A 16,863-nucleotide genomic window follows, 5' to 3' on the forward strand; every position below is an offset into this window, starting at 1 on the left:
GCCTTCTCTCAGCAGACAAGAAGGCAGTCAATCCTGGGGGGGGGGGCAGGGTCAAGAGCCCACCCCGGGAGGACTTACAGTCTGTCTCACTGGGGGACGGCCAATATGCTGTGTAAGAAATGTGCACACCATGACACTCCCGGGGGGGGGGCTGAGCAATGTCCTCCTGGGAGGGCATGGGAGGGAGAAGGCTGGGAAGGGGACGGCCAATATACTGTGAAAGATATATACTTGTTTTGAAGGAGTTATTGGGAGTTTTTGGCCAAAAAAGCTTAACAAAAAAACTGTTATTTTAAGAAAAATTGCCCAAGAACTGGAGTTAAAAAGATGCATGGTCAAGGAACCCTTATTTTGCAAATAAAATGCATAGAAATTAAAAAACTGGGTTCAAAGGCAATGAATTTCCTGCTGGTAAAAGATTAAGAATTCTTTCTGTTCCCTCTCCATGGGAAAAAAATATCTTTGTGGTTCCAGGAGAGAGAAAAAACTGAAGTAAATGCATTTACTAGGCAACACCTAGGCAGACTTGTTTTGAAGGAGTTATTTGGAATGTTTGACCAAAAATGCTGAACAAAAAAAAAAGTTATTTTAAGAGAAATTGCCCCATACGCATTTCCTTTGCAACTAGATAAAAATGGGTGATTGCAAAGGCAAAACTCCTAATTATTGCATTGCCTTTTTCCAAATTATTTTACTTCCTTTCCTTTAAGAAATAACAACTACGGCCCTAAAACTCTCTTTCCAATTCTTCTTTGCCTATTAGCAAAAACTAGAACTATAAATTCTTTTGAGTGGAAAGAACTTCGATTTAGAACTTCGATTTAGAAGAAACACTTCCGGGTTTGAAAGAAATGTCGATATTGTACTGTTATAAAAAAAAACAATTTACAAAATTGTCGAACAAAACCGCCCAGCCAGATAATTTCCCTTAATTTAATATTCATAGTTGTTTCAAAGTGCAATTTATGATATTTTCTTCTTTTGATTTAATTTACTTTCTGCATTTTTAAAAATTAATTTGTAATTTTTGACATTATAACTATATATTATAAATAAATAATTTATATTTCGTATTGTTATGTTAAAAAAATATGATAATACATTTCTTTATGTATTATATTTTATTACAGTCTTAAGTAATTTAATTTCAATTTCTTACCTTGCTTCTTGTTTAGCAACTGACTGTATTTTAATTTTTGGTTTAACTTTTTATTGATTTATATTCTATTTGATAATTTTATTATTGTTATTATTGTTTATGTTTAGTTATTTTATTGTAGCAGTTATATTATTTTATTATTTTATTTATTATGTTACATTACTTTATTAATATATGTTTTTTTAATTATTACATTTCTTTTAATTACCAACCGTTCTAATTAAAAATATATGGGGGAAGGGGTGAAGATAAGGGAGGAAAAAAAATCATAAATGCAAAAAAAAAATTGACTCCCTTCTATTCTGCTCATGCAATATCTTTTCATTTTCTAATGTATATGAAAAAAAACCAAAATGAGTTCCATCTAAATGTATAATGAAGCTGTAAAATGTGTTGTAAGTAAATGTTTTTGTTAACGAATCGATTCGTTATTAACGAATATGTGAATAACGAAATTTCGTTAATGCCTTCGCGCATGCGCTTAAGCGCGAAAGCGCCATCTTAACAAATCGATTCGTTATTAACGAATAACAAAATTTCATTAATGAAAAATTCATTAATCAATTCGTAATAGCGGATTGACGTATTAACGAATTTCGTTAATGTTCGCGCATGCGCTAAAAACCCGCGGGCGCCATCTTAACGAATTGATTCGTTATTGGGTCCAAATAACGAAATTCGTTTATATTAACAAAATTTCGTAAATATCGAAACTTGTTTTTGGAAAGTTTTGTAAATATTTTAAATATCGAAACAAAAAAAACCCCCAATTACAAATCGATTTTAGAAACAAATTTTTTCTTGATCAAACAGGCCTAACAATATACATATGAGATATCAAATACATTTCAAAAAACAAAAAAATAAAAATTAATAATAATAAAAATAAATAAATAAAGTAATAATAAACAGAAGGGGGAAAAATAAATAAATAAATAAATAAATAAAATCCTCTAAGAACAAGAAGATCAAGAACAATTTAGTAGTAACTCTATACAGAAGGAAACTTACAGTCATTTTGACTGTAATAGCCAATATTAAAGGAAAATAACAAGTAAAATATAAACAAACAATAATAACAGGAAATGGCTGGTAATAGAGGGGATAAGAAGACTACAGCAGCTAAACAGAACAAAACAACAACCCCAATGACATCAACGTCCACAACTCCACCTTCTACACCTATCCCAGCGAGAAGACACTCAATACAGTCCGAACCCTCATTATCTGATTTGATGCAGGAAATGACGAAGATACAAGAACACATTGAGAAAAAAAAGATAACCAATTGAAGACACAGCAGAACATGGAAAAGCTTTTTCTAAAAGAGATGGGAAAACTAAGACAGGAGATGAAGAAAGACTTGGTAGTGATTAAAAAAGAAATGAATGCCATCCAGGAAGATATAAAAGATATCAGGAAAGATAACGCCACATTAAAGAAAAACCACGGCAAAGTAGAACATAAAATCAAGACACTAGAGGCAGCAAACAAGAAATTGGAAAGGCAACAGGAAGTATGGGCTAGTAAAGAAACTGAATTCCAACTTAGGTTCAGAAATATCGAAGAAAATGAAGAGGACTCTCTGAGAAATATAGTGATGGGAATTGCTGCCGAGATTGTCAACATGACTAAGGAGGAAATGAATAAAGAAATTGACACCCTCCAGTGAATCAACTCCAACTACGCTAGGAGGAATAAAGTCCCCCGGGACATTGTGGTCAATTTCTGCAGAAAAAGTATGCGTGATGAGATTATTAAGATGAAAGCAAAAATTCAGCCCATGTATAAAGGAAAGAAAGTGATAATACTTAAAGAATTTTCTACATCTATGAACAAAAGGAAAAAATATTACTTTCTTACTGACAAACTAAAAAAACACAAAATCAAATTCAGATGGGAGAAGCTAGAGGGGATCTTGGTGACATATAATCAAAACAAATTTTGGTTGACATTGGAAGATAAAGCCAAGGAATTCCATAAATTACTCCAAAAAGACGAATCCCGCCTAAAGAAGAAGTACCCAATGCATCTAAAAATGAGATAAGGAAAGAAGAAAGGAAGGAAAAAATGTGTAGACAAAAAGAGAAAAAACGACCCAGGCCAGATTCTACAGAAGATGACGAAGGAGAAAACGGAATGGGAACCGACGGACAAGACAATCAAAGAGAACACGATGATGAAGAAATTGGCGATATATGTTAACAATGTAAACGGCATGAATTTGCCGAATAAAAGAAAACTAATCTTTAGTGCACTCAAAAAGGGGAATTTTGATTTTATTGCGCTTCAAGAAACGCATATCACAAGGAGGCATAGCTCCTACTTAACACAGTCACAATTAGGTGAAGAGTTTCATTCTTCAGCTTCACAGAAAAAGAATGGTGTGGTAATCTATGTTAAAAACACAATGAATGCTTCTTTTGCGTTTAAAGATGAGGAAGGTAGAATGATAGGGATTAAAACCAAAATAAACAGAAAAGAAACTCTCATTTGCAACATTTATGCCCCCACCGGCTCGAAAACAAAATTCATAAGAGAACTGAGAAAGAAACGACTAGAACAATCCCATGAAAATTTAATTCTAGTTGGCGACTTCAATGGTGTCTTGGATTGTAAGATGGATAAAACAAACACAAACAGAAAAGATCCAAACGGAGGGAAATTGCCGGCAAGTCTCCTCCACTTAAAAGAAGAATTATTCCTGAAGGATGTTTGGAGAGCAAGAAATCCTACGGAGAAGGACTTCACATTCTATTCTAACAGACATGATACATGGTGTAGAATAGACATGGTCTGGGCAACCGATTCTATATTAACCACAATAAATAAGATCAAAATACTTCCCAGAACCAATACAGATCATTGTCCGGTGCTAGTGGAACTACAAGGGGAAAGACACCAGCGGAAATGGAAACTGAATGAATTCCTGTTAAAATCAGACAAAGATATTGAGTATAACAAAAATCATATCAAGGAGTTCTTCAGGTTCAACACCACTAAAGAAACCAGAATAGAGATAGTCTGGGACGCCTGTAAGGCAGTGATGACAGGGCACTTCATCCAACAGGGAGCATCCCGAAACAAGAAAAGACATGAAGAACAGACAGAATTTAAGAAGAGAATAGAGGAACTGGAAGCATCATTAAAAAGGAAACCGGGAAATAAGAAAATTAAACTGGAACTGGATCTGACAAAGAAACAAATGAATTCGACCCAACTAGAACAAATAGCTAGAAATATTAAATATACAAAGGCAAATTACTTTGCCAATGCTAACAAGCCGGGGAAATTTCTAGCTAAAAAATTGAAGAAAAGAAGACAACAACATTATATAACAAAGATAATGAAAGAGGGGAACAGCTATCACACAGAAGAGGAGATAAGGGAACAATTTAGGGTATTCTACAAAGAACTATATAAAAAAGACGAAATAAAAATGGAAGAAATAGTAAGTTGCCTTTCAGAACATAAGCTGGAGAAAATAAAGGAAGCACAAAGAGAAAGCTTGAATAAACAGATAGACGATGAAGAGATAAAAAGATCAATCAAAAATCTCCCCAACAACAAAGCACCTGGTCCGGATGGACTAACAACGATTTTCTATAAGACATTTCAGGAAGAGCTCATCCCACATCTGAAAGAATTATTCAACAACATTCTACACCATGCGAAAATCCCAGTCATGGCAAGAGGCGGTCATTACATTAATACATAAAGAGGGGACTGAAGCAGATAATGTAAAAAACTTTAGACCGATATTGCTACTTAACAACGATTATAAGATCTTCTCCAACATAATAGCAAATAGAATGAAAATATTTTTGAACGATGTCATCAATGAAGACCAGACAGGCTTTCTGCCAAACAGGCAGATGAGGGAAAACCTTAGAACAATACTCAACATAATAGAATATTATGAAGTGAATTCACAAAAAGAACTGGGCCTGTTATTCGTCGATGCTGAAAAGGCATTCGACTGCGTCAATTGGAATTTCATGATACATATTATCAAGGAAAGAGATATGGGATTCTACTTCACCAATGAGATAAACGTCATATATACCAAGCAAAAATTAGAATAAATGGACATGAAACAGAAAAAATTGATATTATGAGGGGCATAGACAGGGATGTCCATTGTCCCCTCTACTTTTCATCATGACGCTTGAAATACTTCTAGAGGAAATAAGAGGAGACAGAAATTTAAAAGGCACAAAAATAAGGAATACAGAATACAAGCTAAAGGCATTCGTGGACGACATCGTCTGTATAGTAGAAAACCCACTAGAGACCATACAGAAATGGACGCATAAAATTGAAAAGTATGGAAGAGTAGCAGGTCTAAGAATTAATAAAACTAAGACAAAAATTCTAACCAAAAATATGAACAAAAACAAGAGAGAAAAGTTACAACAAATCTCACAATACGAAGTCTCCAATAAGGTGAAATATCTGGGAATACAATTGACAGCCAGCAATTCACAGCTGGTAAAGCACAATTATGAAACAACATGGAAAGAAATCCAGAAAAATCTGGAAAGCTGGAGCCAATTAAGACTAAGCCTCCTTGGTAGAATTTCAGTTGTTAAGATGAGTGTTCTACCGAAAATGATTTTTCTATTTCAATCGATTACCATCCTCAGAACATCACACAGCTTCACTCAATGGAAAAAAGACATTCAGATTTTTTTGTGGGGAGGCAAAAAGGCAAGGGTCAAATTTAAAATAGCAACAGACGTAGTCGAAAGAGGTGGCCTGGGTTTACCAAACCTACAACTTTACTACGATGCCTGTGCCTTATCCTGGGCCAGGGACTGGGCAACCCTTACAAAGAAAAAATGTTAAATCTGGAAGGTTTTGACACCAGGAGGGGTTGGCACGCCTACCTACCTAGAAGAATTTCACCAAACATTTCGTCAGGGCCGCCCTTCTGAAAACATGGGAGAAGTACAAGAGGAACTTTTACTATAAAACACCATTTTGGTTTTCCCCACGGAAGCTCACCACAAAAGAGAAGTTCCAAGTGAAAACTGGTACACCTATAAAGAGCTCGTAGAGAAGAAAGAAGGTCAATGGAACTTAAAACCCTTGGAACAATTAAGAAAAACTGAAATGAATATTTCGTGGTTTCATTATATACAAATAAAAGAAAGTTTTAAAGAAGATAAAGAAAAGGGCTTTGCCCCACAAGACTCGACCTAAGACAGGATAATGAAAAATGAAAAGAAACTAATAAAAATATTGTACCAGAAGTTGCTGGAGTGGAATACGGAGACAGAATTAATTAAAGAAAATATTATAAAATGGGCTAGGGACTTTGGGCACTCCATCCTGCTCAGAGAATGGGAGAAAATTTGGAAGGAAAAAAAATCAAATATGCAAAGTCAGCCAACATAACAGAAAATTGAAAGAAAATGTTTTTCCGCTGGCATATTACCCCGCAACAACTTGCCAAATTCCAAAAAGGAATAAACAATAACTGTTGGAAATGTGGTAATCAACTAGGCACTTACTTCCACGTTTGGTGGCAGTGTAAAAGAGTGAAGGATTTTTGGCTTGAGATACATAAGCAAATACAAAGAATCCTACAGCTCAAATTTGAGTTCAAACTGGAGTACTACCTCCTTCACCTACTGGACTTCGACCTTGACAAGAATAAAGACAAGCTATTCCACCATTTGACGGCTGCAGCAAGAATATTAATTGCAAGCATGTGGAAAAAGAAAGAACTACCTACAACAGAAATCTGGTTGCTTAAAGTAAGAGACTTGATGGAAAATGACATTTTGGCAAACTTGGTATACGACAAAAAGAAAGAAAAACAAGACAGATTGGCATTTGTTAAGAATATTTCTAAAAGAAAGGAAAAATATACTATTATCAGAATAGTGAAGAGAAGAGAGTGAAAGTGATAAAGTAGACAAGAATCACACAACCGAAAGTTCAGAAACTGGTCTTCCCGCAATCCCGACTGGAAGTCAACTTTGTTTTTTAAAATGGATTCACCTAGCACCTCCCCTACCCAGACTATCCATCCCCCTCCCTAACCGCCCTAACCCCCTTTTTCCTACCCTCCCTCTCCTCAGTAGCAATCAATGCTTGTCTGTATAATGAAAAACTGTTTATATATATATATATATATATATATATATATATATATATAATGCTGAGTTTTATCCTTGGCTCACTTCTCGAGTTGATTCCAACTGTACTTCCAAAGTTGGGAATGGTCAGGCAGCAAGGGGACATCAGGAGGTTTGGACAGCCAGGATGGGTAATGATTTCTGTGAAGAGTGTTTTTGCTGCAGAACTGTTCAAACCAAAGTGCCTTTTCCATTGATTTCAGACTGAGCAAAGATAGTATTACTCATACGAGAGAGCTTTCCAGTGCAACTCCCAACTCCTTTGTGCATGAGGCATAAAGCAGAAGTGGGCAGAAGAGGCAAGCACATGAAGTCCTCAGAAGCAGAGGAAGCCCTTAAGGTGTCCATCCCTCTTTGGAATCTATGGATTTCTTGGAGGATGCCAGTAAGAGCCAAGGCCTGGTATGACCTCCTATCCAGCATCTATGACCACCCTGCAGGATCTCTTCAAACTTGGCACTGTAAATTTGGTAAAATCTACCAAAGTTCAATGCCAATTATTTAAAAAGAGTCTACCTGAACATGCTTGTAAATAATATCATCTGAAAGAGAAAAATTTGCTCTACGACACTGGTGTGTTTTTGTTTTATAGTATAGTTTCCCTGAAATCGCTCTCTACAAGACCAGATGATGTCACTGATGGAGATGGAATAACAGATGCTGGATAGTTGCAAATCTGGCAACACAAGCACAATGCTTGATCAAAATTTCAAGTCCGTATCTTTGTTTGCATGGAAATTGTTGCAGTCTGAATATTGGTCAAAATTTGTCACGATGAGTCGCAACACATTGTCACGCACACTTTGAGTCAACTTGTTTGACTGGATTTTGCATCCATAATGTTAAAATTAATTTCATCGGAATCAGCAGGAAAAAAACTCTACAGGATTTCAATTTACTAACCGATCTTATACAAGCACCTGACCACCAGATAAGGGAGTCTAGATCAGCAACTCAATTGCAGTTAGAGACCTCAAATTTTTGGAAACTTGGATTGCTGTAAGTTTTCCGGCCTGAATGGCCATGTTCCAGAAGCATTCCTTCCTGACGTTTCACCTGCATCTATGGCAGGCATCCGTAGAAGTTGTGAGGTCTGTTGGAAACTAGGAAAATTGGGTTTATATATCTGTGGAATGCCCAGGGTGGGAGAAAGAACTCTAGTCTGTAGGAGCTAGGTGTGAATGTTTCAATTGGCCAACTTGATTAGCATTTAATGGCTAATCAAATGGCAAATATTTCTTCTTACTGCCTGGGGGGAATCCTTTGTTGAGAGATTATTAGCTGTCCCTGATTGTCCCTGATAGTTTCTTGTCTGGAACTCCCCTGTTTTTGAGTGTTGTTCTTGATTTACTGTTATGATTTTAGAGTTTTTTGATACTGGTAGCCAGATTTAGTTCATTTTCATGGTTTCTTACTTTCTGTTTAAATTGTCCACAAGCTTGTGTATTTCAATGGCTTCTCTGTGTAGTCTGACATGGTAGTTGTTAGAGTGGTCCAGCATTTCTCTATTCTCAAATAATATGCTGTGTCCAGCAGGCATGTAGCCAGGGGGAGGGCTTGAGGGGCTTCAGCCCGCCCCCGAAGTTCTTATGGTGGTCCGCGAGAAGGCCTTACTGGTATATTATTTAAACTGTTATGTTTATTCATATCATGTTCTGATCACCATGCTCAATATATCCCATATGAATGGGGTTATTGGGGTAATGATACAAAAGGTTTGCTAGGATAGACCCTCTTTCACTCAGACTCAGTCCTGTTCCCCCCGCCCCCCAAAACAAAATCCTGGCTATGGGCCTGGTGTCCAGGTTGGTTCATCAGGTGCTCTGTTATGGCTGACTTCTCTGGTTGAAGCAGTCTGCAGTGCCTGTCATGTTCCTTGATTCGTTTTTGCAGGCTACTTTTGGTGTTCACAGTCTACATAGGGTCTACATTTGGGAAACTTAGTTTAACACCTGACTGATGCTACAGCTAACATTTCAACAAAATTGGAGAACATGATGGTGGGAAGGAAGGTTTAGACCACTTGGCATGGAATGAACCATCTACGTATGATGGCTTTATTCCTTCTAGAATGCTTTTCTGAGGCAAGGCTAATGAAATACTTTGGAGACAATGGACAAAGCAAAGCCAGGAGGTTTCAAAGCTGGAATGTGGGAAGCTGCATTGCACTATTTTAGAATGCACCATCGAATCCAGTGAGCACCTCAATTTTCAATGAAACTAAAAATGCCTCACATTTTGGGAAACTTAGTTTAACGCCTGACTTGTGCTACAGCTAAAATTTTTAAAAAATTGGAGAATATGATGGTGAGATGGTTTAGACCACTTAGCATGGAATGACCCTTCTAGTTTGTAGGCAATGGACAAAGCAAAGCCAGGAGATTTTGAAGCTGGAATGTGGGAAGCGGCATTGCACTATTTCAGAATACCATATTGACTCGAGTGCAGTGCACCACTGAATCTAATACACATCTCAATTTTCAAAACCCTGAAACTAAAAATGCTTCACACTTTGGGAAACTTAGTTTAACACCTGACTGGTGCTACAGCTAAAATTTAAACAAAATTGGAGAACATGATGGTGGCAACATTTTAAAATTTTAGACCACTTGGTATGGAATGACCCAGAAGGAAGATTTGAAAATCTATCCAGTGACGACAACATAACTATTCTTCAAATTCACCACCAGCTACTTGCAACGTAACTTTCTGATAACAAGAGAGGTTCATATTTTGTTTGTGTATCAAGGAACACAGCAAGATTTTCCTTGTCCTATTGTTCTCAGTATCTGTACCTTTTGAATAAGAGGAACTGGTATTCTATGAGCATCTGACTGCACAAAAATGTTTTGCTTTATCTAAGTGTCTCATTCTATCAGACTTTCTTTTGAAGGGAACTGCTTGTAATAAGAAAAGATACCTTGCCAAGCTTTATAAAAATTATTATTGCATCAGATCCTTTCCTTCCCACCTTTTCTCCATAATTTTAAACTCTGCATTTCAACCATTGTACTTTACACAATAGACGAGAGGGGGAGAAAGCCAATTGTCAGAGGGAGAAAAAGAATACTAATTCATTTGGATCTAGCAGATAGAATAAATATGAATGGCTCAGAACAGGCATGTAGCCGGGGGTGGGGGGGAGGGACTTGAGGGGCTTCAGCCCCCCCCCCCAAATTCTCATGGTGGTTCGCAAAAAGGCCTTACTGGTGCATTATTTAAACTGTTATGTTTATTCATATCATGATCTGATCACCATACTCAATATATCCCATATGCATGGGGGTATTGGGGTAATGATACAAAAGGTTTGCTAGGCTAGACCCTCTTTCACTCAGACTCATCCCCCCCCCCGAAACTCAGCCCCCCCAAAATCCCCCCTGAAAAAAATCCCCCCCCCCCGAAACGAAATCCTGGGCTACGGGCCTGGCTCAGAAAGATAACCTTTCACAAATTTCAAAATGCAAGTGATTTATACACATCATGTGCATGCACACTTATAGAAAGTGGAAACTGATATCCCATTGTCTATTCTCAGTGGGTGATCCCTCCAGTTTTGAGACCAACAATGTGTTCGAATTGATTATTAGTGGCCAAGTATAAGGAAAAGAAATATTGCATTGTTACCCATCTCTATAATGGTCCTACCAACACAATGCCTTTGTCCCCCATTGACAATAACCTAAAGACACATGACAGTAACCAATGAAATTATTTTTGAAACAGAAGAAGCTTGAGGAAGGGAGGAAAGAGACTAGCTCTGTTACTAAGGAGACAGCACTGTGGATTATTTCATAGCATGTTTAGTCATACTACATGGCAGTGAATTGCTTAGCTATCCTTCTAGTCTTGTTTGCAAGGGGAGCGGTTTGAATATCTGAGATAATGGAAGGAGATGTGTTTTTAAGTTACCTATTAATCTTATTTACAGAAATATGGTATTATAAATATATAAATACTTTATATGTACACTCTTATCTTAGAGCTACAACATTTTGCTGCTCGTTGATTGGTTAACCCAGACATGGGAAAACTTCGACTCTCCAAATGTTTTGGACTTCAGCTCCCACAATTCCTAACAGCCTCAGACCGCTTAAGCTTAAGAGGCTGAGGGGGGAAAGGAAGGGGCCTGAGGCTGTTAGGAATTGTGTGAGCTGAAGTCCAAAACACCTGGAGGGAGGGCCCAAGTTGGCCCCTGCCTGCAAGAAAAACCACCTCTCTCAAAAACTGCATAGCAAAGGACTTTATTTGAACAGACAACACACAATTGAGGCTGTTAGAAATTGTGGGAGTTGAAGTCCAAAACACTTGGAGGCCTGAAGTTTATTGGAAATTCCAAGACCTATTGGAAATAAGTGCACCATAACTCTATTGAAAAGGTAAAAATGATGTCACATCCGTTTGGCAAATATGAATCTCCATGAACATGTGGAGATCACTTTTTGAAAACCAATAGTCAAGAAAAGTATGACCTTGTTAGAAGTCAACCCTTTGAATAAGTGATATTCACAAGCATTAATGTAATAGCACACAGGTAACTCAGGTGTTAAACAGAAGAACCATGTCTTTAAACTGCCAAGGATAAAGACATGCCACTACAAAAATATATTTGTTTAGCAGAGGATAGTTGTTTCTTTGAAGATGAAATTTGTATAACAACAACAACAACAACAACAACAACAATTTTAGTTTTGTACCCCGCTTCCATCTCCCCGAAGGGACTTGGTGCGGCTTACATGGGGACAAGCCCAAGGTTCCACATAGTTAAAATATAACAACAAAATTCATATTTCAACAATATAAAACAACCACAGAATACAATACATAGCGAACCTCTAACAACCTCCAATGATCTGATTAGTGTACAGTTTGGACTGCTGGAAATCAGTTGCCAAAGAATAGGGAGATGAGAAGATTAGGTCCTGGGGGTAATGTAAAGAGAGCACCATGTCTCTAAAAAGGAACAGTGATAGTGAGGAAGATCTAGTTATGGATCAAATTGGGAACCAGAATTATTTGGGGAACTATCTAGCTGGAGCCACAGTGGAACATCCACATCTTTAGTTCTTTCTGGAAGGTAGACAGGGTGGATGCCAGTCTAATCTCCCTAGAGAGAGGGTTCCAGAGTCGGAGGGCCACCACAGAGAAGGCCCCCTCTCTCGTTCCCACCAACTGTGTTTGTGACAGGAGTTGGAGTGAGAGAAGGGCCTCCCTTGAAGATCTTAGGCATCACATCGGTTTGTAGGGGAAGGTGCGATCACAAAGATAAGCTGGCCCCGAACCATGTAGGGCTTTATAGGTGATGACCTGCATCTTGAATTGAGACCGGAAACTTATTAGCAGCCAATGGAGCTGTTTGAACAGGAAAGTTGACTGCTCCCTGTAGTATATTCAGCATACTAGTCAATTTCTCATTAGAGTTCAGTTAGATAAGATGCAGTTTCTCCTCTGTTGTGAGTACACAGGGTATGATACTTAATCAATTGCCCATAGTCTTTAAGCATATAGCTACAGTCCAAACTGTAAAACTGTACTCACTGAAGTCTGAAAGGAGACACACTACATCCCCCCCCCCCATTGAGGTCTAAAAACATACTGTATAACAAAAATGCCTGCCAGAGATGTGGGTGAAACATCAGGAGAGAATGCTTCTGGAACGTAGCCATACAGCCTGGAAAACTCACAACAACCCAATGATTCCATCCATGAAAGCTTTCAACAACACACTCTCAAACTGTTTCCCATCCGAAATACTGTGGATGCCAACAAAATGATTAAACTGGCATTGCCTACAGCCTCGATATTTTAATTTTGGCAAAAACAGGGGTTGTAACAGGCTGGGCTGTCTTTTAGATTTCTGTTTGCCTCGTTTAAGCTTTTGGAGCTGTAGAGAGAAGAGCCCGTTATGAAAAGTAAGGTCTGCCTGCTTCAGGAAGGGATAAACAAAGATAAGATTAAGGTAATAGCAAGCATAATAACAACAGTCCTGACAGAACAAGGTTACTGGCCGCAAGCCAGCAAAAATATATTTGCACTTGTATAAAAGAAAAGGAAGTACCAGTGGATTGGGAGAGAAAATGTAGCTCAGTGTGTACATTGTTTGGGACAGGTAGAACAGTAATGGCACCTGCCTGATCTTAGATGCCTCTTTTGAAAAGGTGGCAGAGGAGGAGAGGAGGGGCTAAAAAGGTTGAAGGGGGCATCAAACATGAGCACCAAAACACCAGATGTTGCTCTCCACAAATCAGTCCTCTTCTACGCAGCTGATGACCCTAGCCCCCCATCCCTTCCTTTATGAAGCTTATTTACTGTATTGACTCAAGTCTAATGCAGCATCGAATCTAATGTGCACTTCAATTTTCAAATTCTGAAACCAAAAAATATATATTTGCACAAAAAGCGGCAAACAGCATGTTCTTTGCAATTTGGACAAAAAGATGTGCATTACATTTGCTGCAGACTTAGAATGCATTCTTTAAAAGCACCAAAGCTTCCAGAAATGGAAAGGAAAATCTGGGTTGCATCTATACTGTAGTCTAGATCCACTTGAACTGCCTTGGTTCAATGCTATGGAGTCATGGGGACTGTAGTTTTACAAAGTCTTGAGCCTTCTCTGCCAAAGACTGATGCCTCACCAAACCACAAATTCCAGGATCCACTAGTATTGAGCCATTAAAGTTGAGATGACGTCTCTCAAAGAGGAGCTCCTGAGGCAACTTCTCCTTTTGCTTTGGCTCAGCACCAAGATGACTGTATTCTGTGAATCTAATGCGCACCCTAATTATAGTGAGGTAATTTGACCCCCCAAAGGTAAGCATTTGATTAAAAAAATAAGGTAATACCCAAAACAAAGGTTGCTTCATCAATGGACACTCTAGAACACTGCTTCTTAAACTGTAGGTCCCTGGCCACAAATGGGATTGATCCCCTTAGTCCACTGTTGTTGTTCTATTCCACAAACTTTGTTTTTGTGGCACAAACTATGTTGAATTGGTTGAGGCTCAATGATGATATTCATTGAAAAACTAGCTCAAAATGTGCTCCAGGATGCCCCTCCCGCAACGACAAAGTTCTTACAGTTTAGTAAGCTTCCCCCCCCCCCCCCGGTGCCCCCGGTGGTGCAGTGGATTAAACCGCTGAATTACTGAACTTGCTAACTGAAAGGTTGCAGGTTCAAATCCAGGGAGCAGTGTGAGCTCTTGCTGTTAGCCCAAGTTTCTGCCAACCTAGCAGTTCGAAAAACATACAAATGTGAGTAGATCAATAGATACCACTCCGATGGGAAGGTAACAGCATGCCATGCAGCCATGCCTGCCACATAACCTTCGAAGTGTCTATGGACAATGCTGGCTCTTCAGCTTAGAAATGGAGATGAGCACCAACCCCCAGAGTCAGACAAGACTAGACTTAATGTCAGGGGGAAACCTTTATTTACCCTTACATAAGCTTTTCCCATGTTTTTATGATAGAACAATTAGGGAAATACATTTATCACCCAGGAACAAAAATTACGTTATATAATGTTATCATTTGCAACTCATTACTTCCCAATCCTAGGAAACACAGTACATGCTTTGTGGAATTTCTCCAAGAGCTCTTGCTGGATGGATAACTCCAGGTTGAAATAGTTGTGATCTTCCACTGAATTTTTCAGAAAAAGAGGGATATGCTGGAACACAACTACGTGCTTGCATTGCCTTACTTTGGCGATGGCGAGTTGTTGGTCGAGCCACGCATCTTGAGCTTATTTCAGTTCCAGGCACTGAGAGCTATTAAAGATAAGCTGAAATTCAACACCAGGAAGAAGACTCTTCCGAGCCAAAAGCTGAAGTAATCATCGCCCCTGCAAAGAGGGAATGACCGTTCCAATGCTACCGAATGTCACCAATTTGTGATTGATTGCCACACCACTGACACCAATTTGTAAAAGTATCCCACTCTCTCCAACTTGCACTGGATTTCTTTTACTGTGGTTAGCAACACTGGCCAATCTGCGAAGGTATTCCACCTAATACTGTTTAAATCTCCAAAGGTTTGCTAATTTATAAAAGGTGTAGATAATAGGCCTGGGTAACAACGGAAAAATTTGTTTCTAAAATCGATTTGTATTTGGGGGGTTTTTTTATTTCGATATTTAAAATAATTACAAAATTTTCCTTTTAAAAAGTTTGATATTTACGAAATTTCGTAAATGGTAAAAAATTAACGAATCGATTTCCGAAACAATAACGAATCGATTAGTTAATGGCGGACGCGACCGCGAAATACGCTAAAAAACCTCCAAAACCTTCTGAAGCTTCCCTCTCCCTCTGTTGTTGACTGTTGGTGTGATATTATAATTTTTTTTCACTAATTAAACCATAAAACTGGCCCAGACATGCGGAAATAATAACGAAACGACCTCAAAACAATAACGAAACGAATACAATATCAAAATACGAAGCATTTACAAAACGTTTTTGAAAATTCGTTTTTTAAAATAATTGCTCCAGAATGGTTCGTTATCGTTTTGTAATTGAAAAAATTAATGAATTATTAACGAATTACGAATTAACGAAACGAAACCGCCCAGCCCTAATAGATAATTATAGATGTAATTCAGGTAACTGCCACCAACGGGAGGTAATGCCGATGAGAACTGGTTCCCAGACGCAGATATATAGAGATGACACTGTCTTCAAACAAAAGTTAATAAGTTTATTTTGAACAAAGCGTATGGTTGCAGGCTGTTGATAAACTTGGAAATACTTTGAGAACTTTACATGTAACTTGGTTGCAATACAGTTCACACTTCTGGATGATACAACTTGTAATTGACTTTTACTGTGGTGAAGCACTTTCTTAAACAATGTTTCCTGAGGTGAATGGCCTTCCTGTTTGATCCTTTCTTGATCAAACCCTAGATCTCTAGTTCTTTCCTAACTAATGATCTAAACAAGCTTCACTTAGTCTTCTCTGACTAATGAAACTAATCAGGTTTCCCCCCTTCAACCTTCCTAGATTGAAGAAACCTCTGACTATTCACAAACACTGCTTCTCTACTTCCTACTCTCTCTCTCTCAACTGCTCACTCTGAACTCCAAACCCTAACTGACTGCTTCTTTTCAAACGCAGATAGATTTCTCTTACTAGGCTCCGCCCACTTTCCACTCTCTCCTGCCTGGTCTCCTTGGCAACACCACAGTGAATACAACCAGTTCTAGTTTTCAGCTACTGTTACCAAATAAATAGTTAAAGAGTTCAAATACCTATACCTAGTTTCAATAACTTCCTTACACCTTCCACCCAAAAAGAATTATTTTTGGCCATTTGGAGTCCCAAAATGGGCAAAAATAATTTTTAAAAGGTTGCATAACAATACATCATAACATTATCCCTGAAACACAAACATATTATGGTTAAATACATATTATGAATTACATATACAAACCTTTAACTGATCAGTTATTTAGTATCATCTATGGATGTAGTATCAAAGTCTCACGTTTCTAACATTTTTCATATAAACAATCTATCTAAACATTTCTATATTTATACATATATTTGTAAATATTCATT

The 16,863-nt window shown here is 37.9% G+C and overlaps 1 pseudogene; it reads right to left on the bottom strand.

The window, feature by feature from the left end:
- LOC137095618 (serine/threonine-protein phosphatase CPPED1-like) overlaps positions 1-16,863 on the bottom strand; it is a 247,489-nt pseudogene that overhangs the window by 33,400 nt on the left and 197,226 nt on the right.

This window comes from Anolis sagrei, chromosome Y, assembly GCF_037176765.1.
Source record: "Anolis sagrei isolate rAnoSag1 chromosome Y, rAnoSag1.mat, whole genome shotgun sequence".
Classification (NCBI taxonomy): Eukaryota; Metazoa; Chordata; class Lepidosauria; order Squamata; family Dactyloidae; genus Anolis; species Anolis sagrei.